This window comes from Toxorhynchites rutilus, chromosome 1 (genome assembly GCF_029784135.1).
Source record: "Toxorhynchites rutilus septentrionalis strain SRP chromosome 1, ASM2978413v1, whole genome shotgun sequence".
Lineage (NCBI taxonomy): Eukaryota > Metazoa > Arthropoda > Insecta > Diptera > Culicidae > Toxorhynchites > Toxorhynchites rutilus.
Window position 1 is genome coordinate 31,929,898 of NC_073744.1, and position 15,821 is coordinate 31,945,718.

General features: G+C 37.4%; 1 protein-coding gene across 3 annotated transcripts in view; it reads right to left on the reverse strand.

The window, feature by feature from the left end:
• Positions 1-15,821, reverse strand: part of LOC129763556 (uncharacterized) — a 429,649-nt gene that overhangs the window by 45,314 nt on the left and 368,514 nt on the right. The window lies entirely within an intron of this gene.

Sequence of the window (15,821 nt, forward strand, 5' to 3'; positions counted from 1 at the left end):
CCCTCCGAAAGGCGCAGCCTTTCCAAACCTGGATCCATTTGTGTTACCCACCATAATCCATGATAATGGTGGCCTCGCCCCCTCACCACCTCATCTCAGCGATTTGGGAATTTATATCCTCCCACAAGAAAAAAAGAACAACGTAGAATGTGAAGCAGCGGAAAAATAATTCGAAAAATGTGTTACCGCTTGCGAGCTTCGGTATAAATTATCAATAACGCTATTTTCCACCAAAGATCCGCGGTGTTTTCCACTGAACCTTTGCGTGGGACACAGAGGGGCGGTTCCACTGTTGCACTCCGATGGGACAGAGTATGAAAAAAAAACTAGCGCCCAGGACATTGCATCCAATTTAGCGGGTTCAGGCAATTGCGATCGATGTCCGGTGTGAGAAATTGTTGCACATTCCAGGTGGAAAATGTTGAGCAAAGTCAGTTTAATTTGTTGCACTTTTCATCAAGCTTCCAGATGGGAACGATGCCAGCTGCATACAAAAATGTGTATGGCCTCTTCGGCGATGATGATGTATGCGATTGTGAAATTATTCATACATATATTAAAATAACCAATCACACCAAAAAAATAGGTTCACGTTCTCCGTAAGGTAGATGAGGCTTCCTCGTAATCATATTGAAACCCACGCATAAGCGATTGGTGGATCAATTAAGCTGAATTAAATACTGTTGCGTATACCTGAAACCTATTCCGGGGAGCGAATTGTGGAGAAGACTCATTACTAGCCACAGAGACATGGTTGTTTATGAAGCGTTGTTGAATTGGGATACAGAAAGCATACACGATCGAAAGTATCAATTTAAAAAAAATATATAGAGAGTGTCCAAGACACGGCTGCTTCGTTGGCATAGGACCACTAAATACCCAACCATAAACATTCCAACCTAAACACAAGAAGCTAGGCATTCTCCAATTTTCTTTCTTCGATGTTGACAAATATACAGAAAAGAAACTGGCAGTTTGCCATTCGTCTCTTGCCATGAAGAATTTGAGACCAATTTGAGAGGAAACTCAATCTTTCTTTTTTCTCTTTCGAGGCTCTGAGGAAGGTTAAAAACATACAACGCCGATTCCAAATTAACAAAATTCTATTCGTTTAAAACACGTTTAACACAGATTATGTGAACATTTCTGACCCTTTCACTGCAAACGATGTCGGACAAGTGTGAATTGAATATTAAAGTGCTAGATCGTCATGGCAAATGAACTACGATCCAAGTTTGCATTGAATAAATATGAATATGAATGTTCTAGAAACTAATACTAAAACAGATGTTGGCTGCTCGCTGACTGGAGCAAGACTGAAATTATGGTTTTTCTTCTTCATAATCTACAGTAACCGGCATAAATGAGAGCCCACCCCATTTCATTTCACATTTTTAGTTGTGACATCATGTTTGAAAGCAAGAGCAACAACTGTTTGTGCTTTGCTGATTGTTTCAGCATAGTTTTTTATGTTCTCAATGCATTCAGTTCAATTCAATTTATAGCAAATTTAGGAAATTTCAATGGGTACAGAATAAAAATATCCAATTGGGGAAATGATTGTCATTGTCTTGTTTAAATATAAAACCGGATCCCAGCTTAGCTTTTCGCACAGATTCTGACAAATCCTCCTTAGGGGTATCAACATAGACGTCATCAGTCATTGTACAGGTGATTCGAACTAGGTTGCCCACTCCAGACCAAGAAAAACGCCCCCACACCACGTTACCACCTCCATGCTTCATCGTAGCTTGCAAATGACCATCCTGTAAGCTTTCTTTCTCTTTCCGCCACACCCGTTCACATCGTTTCTTGTTAGAAAGTTCTAATTTGAATTCATCGGTCCACAAGATACGTCTCCAGAACTCTTTAAGTTTGTTTATGTGTTGCCGAGCAAATTTTAAGCGCTTAACTTTATCCACTTTGCTGATGAACGAAAGACTTTACGTGAATTTGCTTTTGAACCCATGTTCCGATATGGATGCTACGGTCATATATTAGGCTGTCAAAAAAGTCCTGCGGTATTTTTTTAGAATTTTCATTTGTTCATAAAATTAGTTACAATCATCTGTTTTAAGTCAAATATGCGTCGTTTTGTTCGATCACTTGTTCCCAACGAGATGCCAACTTCATAATACCCCTGTTATAGAAGCTCGCTTCCTTATTGGCAAAAAACTCGAATAGCCAATTTTCACACGCCTATTTTGTGGCTAACTTTTGACTACCTAGCTCGTTCGCCATGGACAAAAACAGGTGGTAGTCACTTGGTGCAAGGTCCGGACTATACGGCGGATGCAAAAGAACCTCCCATCCGAGCTCCCGGAGCTTCTGGCGCGTCACCAAAGAAGTGTGTGGCCTGGCGTTGTCCTGATGGAAGACAATGCGGAATCTATTTATCAAAGATGGCCTCTTCTCCATGAGTGCTACCTTCAAGCGGTCCAGTTGTTGACAGTATAGGTCCGAATTGAGCGTTTGGCCATAGGGAAGCAGCTCATAATAGATTATTCCTTGACAATCCCATCAAACACACAGCAGAACCTTCCTGGCCGTTAATGAGGGCTTGGCCACCGTCTGAGCCGCTTCAGCGGGCTTCGACCACGACCGTTTGCGCTTCACGTTGTCGTAAGTGACCCACTTTTCATCGCCAGTCACCATCCGCTTCAGAAACGGGTCGATTTTGTTGCGATTCAGCAGCGATTCACATGCGTCGATACGGTCAAAGATGTTTTTTTGCGTCAACGTGTGTTGCACCCATACATCGAGCTTCTTTGTGAATCCAAGCTTCTTCAAATGGTTAATAACGGTTTGATGACTTATCCCCAGCTCTTGGCCGATGCTACGGCTGCTACTATGCCGGTCTTTCTCGGCTAATTCAGCGATTTTGTCGCAATTTTTGACGACAGGCCTTCCGGAGCGTGGCGCATCTTCGACGACCTCTACACCAGAACGAAAACGTTGAAACCATCGTTGTGCGGTGGAAATGGAAACAGTATCGGGTCCATAAACTGCACAAATTTTATTGACAGCTTGAGATGCATTTTTGCCTTTGTCATAATAGTACTGTAAAATATGTCGGGTTTTCTCTTTATTTTGCTCCATATTTGCGACACTATAACTCACGAACGACTTAACCAAACGAAACACTATCAAGGACTATACCGCGCAAAAATACCTTTCCAACAAGCTATAGTATGACTCGATACAATGAATACAACTAGAACTACGCGCTTACAACGACACCTCGCGGAAATACCGCAGGACTTTTTTGGCAGTCTAATATATTGATAGTGAGAGATTTTCCTGGATTGAACGGATTCTCTAGGTGACTTTGCAACTCCCCGAATGATTCTTGCATCTGCTCGACCATCTTTTTTATGGAGACGATCTTTTCTGGGTCGGCCAACTACTGAACCAAAGGTTTGATGTTTTTCTACGATTTCGCGAACAGCTCCCCGACTGATCCCGAACTTCTCAGCAGGGCTTGGCATAGTCATATTTGACTGAGAATAGTCAGCAGACTATGAAGAAATTCCCCTTCGTTTACAATTGGAAATGACTTTTGGCTTCTTCATGCGTCAACATGACTCAATAGTCAGTCGGACGTTCAGTCGCTATCTCTCTCTCTCCGACTCGACTGTCTCATTTCATTCTTTCCCGTCAAATGGACTTCATTACATTTTAAAGTGACTCCCCTCAAAATGTATTCGTTTCTCTCTCTCATGTATCCCGCATACATGTATAGATGTTTGAGTTCAACGTGGTTTGAGCTACAGGTGAGCTAGATTTTTTTGTATCGCACACGAAAATTACACACACGTATAAAATAGCGTGCAGTGTGTGTGTGCGCGCTATTTCGCACGCACTTTACTAATACTAACACGAGGACCTTCATAGCATACCTGATAACTGTCTAAGTTTGTTGGTTTGAGTTCACGGTAAGTAGACAATAAACCGTCCATCAATGGTGTAACTACTTCTTCATTTCTAGTCTATTCAATACATGTTGACGGCGAATGCCGAATAAGTGCTAGTCGAAGCGAATCGACTGAGAGGAGAGTCGATATTCATTTTTCATCTTCGAAGCTTTGGGGCCCTGCTTCTCAGCGATCTTCTGCTGGGACACTGGGACTTGTATACTAGTTTGATTTCTAACCATGCTCCTTTTCACTGATGAACCCTATGTATATGTGACTCTTTGATCGAATAGCACAGCACCAAAACAAATATAAACAAGGTCGGGTAGTTTATATTTGTTTTGGTGTCAATGTCAAACCAGTCATCAACGAGGGACTTTCCGATGGATTTTCCAGTCTATATTGAGTGTTCAACATTTTTTTTCGCACTTGGCTTTTATGTTTGTCATACCTTTTTTCGGTATTATATTAATGAATACAATGTAAACAATGTAAACTCCTCTTAAATCTATTAGACCTTAAATCAATTGTATTCTGTGATTCATCGCACGTAGAATCATCACCGATTTTAAACGGTTCTATTTAGCTTGCCCTGTAATTTGTATGTTTGTAACAGGTTTGTCTGTAGTGCTGTACCACATTAATAGAAATTTGAACCCCTTCCTGTTTACCGATTGATCTGACATTTGGAACACACCTTTATCTCTGCAGTCATTATAAAACTGCGTATGTCATGATTTTTAAAATCCAAGATAGCGGCAGCTACAAAATGGCGGTTACACATTTTCTCAAAACCTCATCAATATGGGGTAGGTATCCAATGAAAGGGCTTGACTATTAGAACACAGTTATTTATGAAAAATGCAAATCCAAAATGACCGCCACCACAAAATGGCGGATTACATATTTTCTCGAAATCCCATAAGTATGGCTATCAAATGAAAGGGATTGACTAGTAGAACATAGTTATTTATGAAAAATGCAAATCCAAAATGGCCGCCACCTCAAAATAACGGATTACATATTTTCTCAAAACCCCATCAATATGGGTATCAAATAAAAGGACTTGACTAGTAGAACACAATTATACATGATAAATGCAAATCCAAAATGGTCGCCGCAACAAAATGGCGACATATATTTCTTTCCAAAACCCAATCAATATGGGTATCAAATGAAAGGGATTGACTAGTAGAACACAGTTATTCATTCAAATACAAAATGGCCGCCGCCACAAAATGGTTGTTTACATATTTCCATCAATATGAGTATCAAATGAATGAACTAGTAGAACACAGTTATTTATGAAAAATGCAAATCCAAAATGGCCGCCACCACAAAAGAGCGGTTACATATTTTCTCAAAACCCCATTAATATGGATTTTTGCTAAAACCCAATCAATATGGGTATCAAATGGAAGGGCTTGACTAGTACAACACAGTTATTTATGAAAAATGCAAATCCAAAATGGCCGCCACAACAAAATGGCCGATTACATATATTCTCAAATCCCCATAAATATGGATATGAAATAAAAGGACTTGACTAGTAGAATACAGTTATACATGAGAAATGCAAATCTAAAATGACCGCTACAACAAAATGGCGATATACATTTTTTTCCAAAACCCAATCAATATTGGTATCAAATGAAGGGACTTGATCAGTTGATCACAGCTATTTAGGAAAACTCAAATCCAAGATGGTCGCTATAACAAAATAGCCAATTACTTTTTTAAACGGTTTCATTCAACTTGACCTGTTTGTGTGTCTGTAGGGTTGTCCCACATTAACAAAAATTTGACCCCGTTCCTTTTGATTTATTGATCTGAAATTTGGAACAAACCTTTATCTCTGCTGTCATTATAATACGGTGTATTCAATTATCTTGAAAACTCCAATTTGGTCGCTGGTAAAAAAAATGGATGAAACCATTCAGCCAGATTTGGAGAACACACTAATTATGAACAACATACATTCAAAAAGGTGTATGTATTTTTTTTTAATCCCCTCAATATCGGTATCGAATGAAATGATTTGATTAGTGATTAGAATACAGTACAGCATCAAAATATTCCGAAGAAAATCAGGTAAGAAATAAAAATAAAAAAAAAAGATTGAATGATTTTATTGTAGAGAAGTATACTAATGATACAGATAATGTACTAAAAACTGGAAAATAAAAAAAAATAAAAAAAATGTTTTAAGTTAAACGGTTTAATGTACTTAAAGCTAGAAAATAATTAGGCAAGTAGCAGTTAGTAGTTATCACATCCCTTTCTTCATTAATCTAGGACAATGATGAGACTAAAATAAAATCGTGGGGCACACCAGATTTCCAGTATCCAAAGTTAGTTGTTTCATCATATGCCCACGATTTTATTTTAGTCTCATCATTGTCCTAGATAAATGAAAAATTGATGTGATAACTACTAACTGCTACTTGCCTAATTATTTTCTAGCTTTTAGTACATTAAACCGTTTAACTTAAAAAGTTTTTTTTACTTTTTTTTATTCATTCGTTGTGACGAAGGTGACCTCTGGGCAAACTAAGAAGAAAACCGATAGAACTTTAAAATAGTTATTTTGCTATTCATCGAGTGTAGTGATCTGTATTCTACTGCGACGCCTAGGGTGTGAACTAGTTTCCAATTGTTCAATATCATATTTCATACATTACAACATATCGTTCCGTCGCGTCTTCGTGTGTGGGTGGGTGATTGTATGCTGCCCACAATTATTAACTCGGTTGTCTGTGGGTTTACGACGAACAAGTTCACCGACAACTCACGCCAGTTGCCACCGTGTCTTCATTACTTGGCTTGGGAACTCTCGAAAAATAACCTTCGCGGGAATCAAGCCCGAAAATCGTTAGTGTGCCATAAATCAAGAAGCTCACAAACGGCGAAAATCGGTGGCCAACTTTTGTTGGGTAACAATTTCCCAACGGGAGGGTTTAGTCACGTTCAGTCTATCGATCCTAATGGGAAAGTTTTTCGCGAGGGAAGATATGTGCACCGAACACGTTTAGAGAAAAACTAACATTCATCACACATACACACAATGACGCACAGATGGCGCAAACTGTAGCGAAGGCGAACGAAGTATGTAACTGTTTTAGTTGAGGGTTGAAAGGAGGACTCAACCTCATCCACGTATTTACGTGGAAACCAATGCGGTGTTATTGTTATCTGGAATTGTCACGAGCTTTTGGTCGTAAATCTTCCACTGTAAATAATTTTGTTCGAATGACTTTTAAACATTTCTTCTAAGCGATTTCGAATATACATATGTACCATCATCCATTTTCTCCCAGAAAATTATCACCAAATCTTCTGGTGATAATTTCTAACTTCCTTCTCCGACGTCAACCGTGTAAAAACGCTCGGTTTTATCAATAGTTCATAATCCATTCTCATTCTCGTTCATCAAAATTCAACCCGAAAACTTGACGGGATTGGCCGCCAGCTTATTTTTTTACGATCACTCGCGTTGTGAAGGAAGACGTCAATGCCTCAATTCCCCAACCCCCCGGGGCGATCAACATCAATCCTTATAAAAAATTCCATCGTCCGTCCAGAGGAGGAACACGGCATGAATTCACAAGGAGTGGAACAAAACGAAAACGAGAAAAAAAATCATCCAATTTGATGGCACTCAATCACGCTATCCGAAAACGCGTAGCCCATCTCGCAAAAAAAAAGAATAGAAGCAAAAGTGTGTATGTGTGGAAAACGTCCAAAAATCCCAGCTGACGATGGCGAAAAACGGAATATAAAACAAATAAATGTTTATAAGCGGGGGTATGTTTTTTACCGAACACGGACTCCGTTGGGGGTTTTCCCCGGGCGCTGTTTCTCTACTCATCCTTCATCCCGATCCGGTTGGGAGTTCATCGATAATGGAAGGGTCGCTAAAACGCGGAGGAAAACGCCGCCGCCGTCGCCGTTGCTCTTTACCACCAACAAACGATGCGTCGGCAAATTACTTTACGGAAAACTTTTCACGCCTTAAAATAGTTGGCAGTTCAGAGCGGTGTGTTACGGGAAATGGATCCACTCAGAATAAAGTTTCTTAATTGAACCAAGATTGTCAGCCGGCGATGAAGATAGCGATGGTATGCAGATTTGTGTAGTGCTTCAGTTATTCCGAGTCGGTCGAATGAAATGTGTATATTAATATTCTTCGTTTGATTCAGCTTGAGCTGGGTTTCGTCTGTTTACTGTTTAATTATGACATCAAACATTTTCAAATAATGGTTTCCGTTTCATTTCAGTGTTTTGTGAACAGTTTATGAAACGAAGACGAGGAGCGGGGACTAAAATTGTGGGATTGAAGATACATTGTCCATAGTTGAACATGCAGTCGTCGGGGAAATGCAACCGTAAATTTTATATTTGACGAAATTGCACATCTCGGTTTCAACCAAATAGCTCATAAATCATGTAAAAACTTCCCAAAATTATTATTCAGACCTTTTGTTCACTAACATCACCGACGACTTTTGTGTGAATAAGTCCATGACTTTCCTTTGGAAAATTTTCACACGGAAAATTGAAAACTCAATGTTTATAAAAAAACATACAATTGCCCATCGACTTGGAGTGAATACAACAAGACAAACTTTGAAGCAATCAATTGCAGCCTACAAGACATAGAATGGAAAACGTTATCAAACCGCGAAGGAGATGTCAACTTATCTGTACATATTCTTCGCGGATTTCTGAATAACATTGTATGTATCAGAAGTTGTGCCGAAGAAAAAAAGATGAAGAAATTCAACCAGCAAATATCATATTTGATTTAGCGCTCAAATAAGAAATTTAACCCTTTATTTTAACACTGCCAGTCAATCCCAAAAACACTGCTTGCTGCTGTCTTGTAGATTCACTATGAAAAAATGAGAACAATATTTGTAATCCAGTGAAAAAAACTGTTCTTCTCATATAGGGTTTCAAAGAAAAAAATTCATTGAAAAAACTGCATGATTTTACACAGCAAATCCTAAATAATGTGTTCACAGTGAAAAACTCATCAACTTATTGCATTTGTAACGAATTTAAACAGGATTTTGTGCAGGCGCTCTAAAATCGTGGTTTTGTTATATGAAACTGACTCCCAAAACAATAACGTACATTTTTAGCAGCCCAAAAAATTGGAGTATTCTCAGATACCTTTAGAAGTTACTGAAATTTTACAAAATTCGCTGATGATGTACAAATATATATAGCTTCTATCAATGTTCCAGTTGAAGAGATGGCAGACATTTTTAATAATGATTGCCTATAAACGTAGATAAAACTGAGGTGATGTTTATTTCAAGGACTAAAAATCGTACCTTGTTACCCAAATGATCCTAAGTCAAAACATTGTTGAATATTTTGATAGGTATACCAACCTTGGTTTCATTTTAACTTCCCATCTTGATTGGGACTGCCACCTCATTTATTATGTGTTCCAAGGTATACAACGTTCTTCGGCATCTACGACTATGTCCAAGCGTGAACAAACAAACAAATTTGGCAAAAAGAGGAGAGAGAGCTACCATATAAACACTCTTATTTCTCTCTGAGCTCGTTTGTTGTTGACAGTTTTCCGAAAAACACTTACACATGTCCACGCGATGTGAAAATTCCATGTTTTTGTTTGGTCACGAGTTCAATTCTCACTCCCGACATTCTTCCAAAAATGGATGTAAAAGTGACGAACCAGCCAAATTGAGTTGAAAATCACTATAATACAGATAAAAAAAATGTTTTTGTTTGATCTCGAACATGATTTTCGCTAATGTTGGATGTCTATCCCAATCACGAACATTGATACACAAACATAAACATGTGTAAACAAACACGATGTTTATAATTCAAGAACATCATGTACAAACATATCACCCGATGTCGCAGTATTCATTGCTTTCGTTTCGTTTCTTTTCATGCACGGAAAGAATTTATTCATCCTAAAACATTTCTTCGTAGAATACTTTTTCACAGAAACGAACTTGAAATTTAGTTCGCATTACAAAAATTGCACGAACTAAGAGGCTATGAGTGCATGCACATTTTGCAAGTCTGATTAAAAAATCCTTGGTTTCGTGTGAAGAAATCATTCTCTGAATAGAAAGAAACTTTCTATGAGAATTTTTTTACGTGCATGTTGCCAACTGAAGTCTGGGGAACCGACTGCACAACGGACGACGTCGTACAAATGCTGGTCAAATAAATAAATAAATACCCAAAAATTAGTGTTAGATGCATGTTTTCAGGAAAGTTTACAGATATTCTCGATATTTTTATGAAAATTTAATTAGGATGGTCATAGTGAGGGCGTTCAAAAAACCAATTACGAAAAATTCATTTTGCAGGGTAATGTTTCTAAAAAATTTCTGCATCAAACGCACAAAATCAGTTGAGTTGAAGCCAAATGTCACCTGCAAAATTATTATGGAAAAATCTGTACCATATTCATTATTAGCTTTTGCGATGACGATTTGTGAAAGAATTACAATCAACCCTCCTTTAATCTATGTTCTGTATCTCGATACTCTCCCTTATATATTTATACCATTACTAACTGACCCGGCAAACTTTGTTCCGCCCAAAAACTCATCATTATAATATCAGATTATTTTCAGACACAATTCTCGTTCAAGATTTTTCAACCACTTGCAAATAACATGTTTCTCCGTTACATGGAATAAATGTTTTATACAGAAAATATAATAGAATAAAGACAGCCCTAAATCGGGCAATTCCTTCCTCGAGTTATGCTCTTATCAACACATCCGGCGATCCTTTTTTTGGTATAGATAGAAGAAGATATAGGAGTGCGTTTCATCACATTGAAATCCATTTCCAGTTTCGAACAAAGTTCAATTTCGTTAGCGCGAACATCAAATGGACTAACAGCACTTGTCACTTTGTAATTGTAGAACATATGGGAATTTAATTTTCCGAATTTTGCCTTTTTCCTACAGTGTTTTCCGAAAATTTTCAGTTGTCATGTTTGGTTGGAATATTTTTGGTTGAAATATGTGTAATATTTTTATGGGACCCCCTCTCCATTCCAGAGGAGGGAGGGGTGTTATACCGTTATAGAAACATTTCTGATACCCAAAAACCCTCACATCCCAAATTGTGCTTGATTAGTTCTCGAGTTATGCAGAAGTTTGTGTTTCGTTTGTATGGCAGCCCCCCCTTAGAGAAAGGGGTGGCGAGTCTAACCACCATAGAAATATTTATTGCACCCTAAAACTACAATATGCCTAATTTGGTTCCATTTGCTTGAATAATTGTCGAGTAATTCTGAAATTTGTGTTTATATATGTATATATATATATATATATATATATATATATATATATATATATATATATATATATATATATATATATAAATATATATATATATATATATATATATATATATATATATATATATATAAATATATATATATATATATATATATATATATATATATATATATATATAAATATATATATATATATATATATATATATATATATATATATATATACACTTACACTTCATTACATATGCTATGTGTGTATGCGACTGCATCATCTTTTCTTCTTTTCTTCTTCGCTCGTTTTATAGCTCGGGTCGCGTTCGTCGCGAACAAGCAGTATTGGCCATTTGTAAACATTCAAAGATCCAGTCAAAATTGTTGCTCCCGTGATCGAGTGGTTTGCGTCACGCCTAACATGTCACTGCTCAATTATTCTGGTTCTTTATATTCGGTTAAAATTATAGAAATATTGTAATCAAAATTTGTTGTACTTTTAGTACTTGTTCGAATAGCTAATAATAGCGAATGTTACTTGAATTCAATATAAATATAAATTGATGTGTGCACTAAATAATGATATCAATTGTGAAGAACTCTGATATCAATCGACGTTTATTTTGTTCGGAACAGATAAAGAGGTTTATTTTATTTGCCCAAAATTTTAGACGGAGCACCCATTGTCATGATAGGAAAACATTTTTTCCATGTCAACATACCAACACACCACGTGTTAAGTGGTGGTGGTGTGGTGTCCGATTCGCTTTTTTTACTCTACGCACTGCCGGTGCTTGGTGTGAAAATGCAAGAGAAACTGCACATCATGTTCGAACACCATGTGAAACATTAGGATCAAAGACCGTATGTCCAAACATACTACGAATACAAACATGTAACATTTTCAAACATAGGTACGAAAAACTCATATTTGTATTCAAACACAAAACTGCGAACAGCAGCGTGGACATGTTTATCCCGGACGCAGTGTTTTTTGTGAAACATGGAAGACTGAACATACGGACCTCGAAAAAATTCCAAAATCTTGGTTGTCACCCGTTACCAATGAAGAAAGAGAGAGAGAGAGCAAACGCAAAAACAAGGGAATATGCAGCCTTGCCAAAGTTCTTGTTTAAACTGCATTCTTCCAATTTTTCCCCTCGACCCAGTCAAACAGTCAAACCCTAAAACCTTCCAGTTTTTTTTTTTATAAATATTGTCCAATTTTATGTGCCAAATGTCTCAAAATTACATGAAACGTCGAGTTCTAGTGACATATCGAAATTTTTTTTTGTCAAAAATCGGCACTCTGGGACTGGGAATGGTTTTTTTTTTCGGAATACGAAACGAAAAGTATGGTTTGGCGATTTTTCATCCAGAACTTGTTACGAAATGATTTGCACGATATCTTATGCAAAATATTAGCTCATTCGGACTTCATTTACTGGTTTCGCAGACGTTAAAATTTGAGTTTTTTTGAAAACCGAAAATTCACCGGAAATCGGGGTTTTCAAAAAAAAAAATGTTGGTGCCAATATGTCTTAAAATTGCATCACACGTCGAGGTTTGCAGTTATCTAAATTGTTTTATCAAAAATAGATTTTTCAAGCGGAAAAACGATCAAATGCTAAAAAAACATTTTTTGACTAAGAAAATTCGAGATAACTATAAATCCCGACGGCATTTGGCATTTTTTTTTTTGAAAAAATACCAAAAATTTCGCTGAAAAAAAAAAGTTATTTTAAAAATTAAAATTCAATTTTCTCAAAAACTTATTTTTTTAAACATTCCCAAAAAAAAAATATATATATATATATATAAAAAATGCCAAATATATATATATATATATATATATATATATATATATATATATATATATATATATATATATATATATATATATATATATATATATATATATATATATATATATATATATATATATATATATATATATATACATATATATATATATATATATATATATATATATATATATATATATATATATATTTATATATATATATATATATATATATATATATATATATATATATATATATATGCCATATATATATCCCTTCAAATTTCCAACAAGTCGTCCATACATCGGAAGATGGGCACTTTTACAGGGAAAAAGTTTTTCTAACAACAACTTTTTTACAAAACCAATACTTTTCGCTTTGTATTCCGAAATTCCGTTATTCGTCTATATAGAACATCAATCTCGAAAGGGGAAAGTTATCTTTTGGAAACCTGAGAAGCCGAGGAAAGGAGTCGTTCCAGGGATATGTTTCACGTACACGTACGTTTTATAGAAATTTAATCGCGACGGAAGAGAGTTATCTGTTGATAACCTGAGAGGGTAACAGCAATTTTCCCGGCGATACGTTCCGTTTTCAATCGCTCGTAGTCTGTCGTAATCGAACTCAAATCGCAACGATGGACAGTTATCCTTCTTTACGTAATAGCCATGGATAACAGCTATTGCAATAGTCCTCCTTAGGGGCTTTGGACCCTCTCAATAGTTTCAGGTTCTTTCCCGGACATGCTACTAGAGAGATCCGTCATTCGCAGGCGGAGTTTATTTATTCCACATTCTTCGTGAGTGCGAAAACGATAGCAACGAAGATGGCCAAAGGATACACTACAGAAATGCCAAATTCGAATAAGAAGGAAAAGAACAGAGGATTGAGGTTTGCTGCAGTGATCTATAACCAGAAACTGTGTCCCCAAGCACCTCAATCAATCACATTGTCGAGCAATGAATACGAGATTTTTTATGTTCTATCCAAATAAAACCGTATTTTGTAGAGATTTTAGAACAAAAAATCCCCAAATATAGTTTCACAGTAATGTTCCAGTGGTCGGAAACGTTATTACGATCTGCTCGAATGGTTTATTAATGGTTCATTTCGCTATTTTATGAACTATATATAAATGCTACACGAAGCTTCGGAGTAAACTCTATTTCTCAAGCACTAGAATAAGTAAAATAATGATTTTAGATAGATCAAAGCCGAATTTCTTAAAATATATCGATCTCTCAGGATCCAGTTTTTTTTCAGTTCTTCGAAAATTATTATTGGCAACCCTAAGAATATGTTGGGGATCAAGTCAATTCATTGAGACCCGATGTTGGAAGCAACTCTCGCAAGAGTTTGCAGATATTTTCTCGGGAAAAATAAGCCGATGAGCAATCCTCCCAGGAAAAACAATGCTCGAAAAAAAACGTAGATTGTTTTTAGTTCAATCAAACATGAATCGTGAAGTGTTCAGTTTACCGACGCTCTCAAACTCAATTCTGGACTTATTTGCTCGGATTTGCATCCCCTGGAATAAATCAAAACGCTCTGTTAATAAACTCAGCTTTTCCTCCGTCGGATATCCTAACGAACGCTATCCTATATTTCCGAGTTCATCATCCAACGACGTCCCTATTTAATCAAATCGTTTCCCCCCTGACTGAAATGCTTTTTTCATTATTCCGCGGGAAATAATTTGTGTTTTGCCGCTCTCTGTCTCGCTGTTGAGTGGGCGAATTTTCTTCTGATTGTTACCGTTGCGCGTCGCTCACTCGCATGGTCCACATAATTGTCAGAGGAAATTGCATTTCCGACGAGAGCTAGTTTCCAACTATGCAGCTCCTCTCCCAACCCCCCAGTCCCCTCATTGCTGCTGCTGTTGTTGTTGGCAGGAATCATTTTCTTCCGTGCAATTTCGAGACGAAGGCTATGCGAATGGCTGTTTAAATGAAAATGGAGGAAATTTCATTTTAATTTGATTGTCCCATGATAGCAGCTTTTGATCAGTAATAACTAGTCTCCTTCTGTCGTTCTTGAGCAATGATTATTCCGAGAAAATCCGAGATAAAATGCATGGTATCAGCCTGAGGCATACTGGAATCAATTGTTTTCAAAAACAGGTTTTATGTTTCACACAAACAAAAATAAAAAAGAACAGTCGTGCTGTGATGTTTGTTTACGTAAGCCAACCGGTAAATTGGCGTATTGTCCCACAGCCCCTCCCCCAGGCACGACCAAGCGACGCCCGGTGTTAAAAGCTTATCGGGAAAATACGACTCGAACAATGAATTTTTATCCACAAAGGGAACATTCCCGGGCCCAGGGGGTAGTAAAAAAAAGGCATCGTAAACACGGAATCACTTCCCTCACTTGCAGTGGCTTTGGATTTACATGCGAAGGCCTCCCACCCTACGGCATCCATCTTTATCCTTTCGCGGTGGCACGCAAATATTCAATCGTCACATCACGTCGTCTGGGGCTGTTGCTGTGGCGGCCTCGAAGGTTCGGTTTGTTTAAGCCCTGGCTTCGGTTATCTACGTTCCACTACGCTGGCCAAATCATAGTTCGAGAGGTTAGGGTCGTTGTTCGTGGTCGAGACAAGTGCAACGACATATACATGATCGACCCCGCACGAGGAATGCATTAGGGCGGATAAAAAGGTGGCATTCGCAAATGGAAAAATGCGTCGAACGAATGGTGGCAATGCGGTCCTACGGTGCTACAGTGAAACACCGATAAGTGTTTGAAAAACGGATTAAAGAGCACTCTCGGCGTGATGGTGGGAGGACATTGTCATGCAAC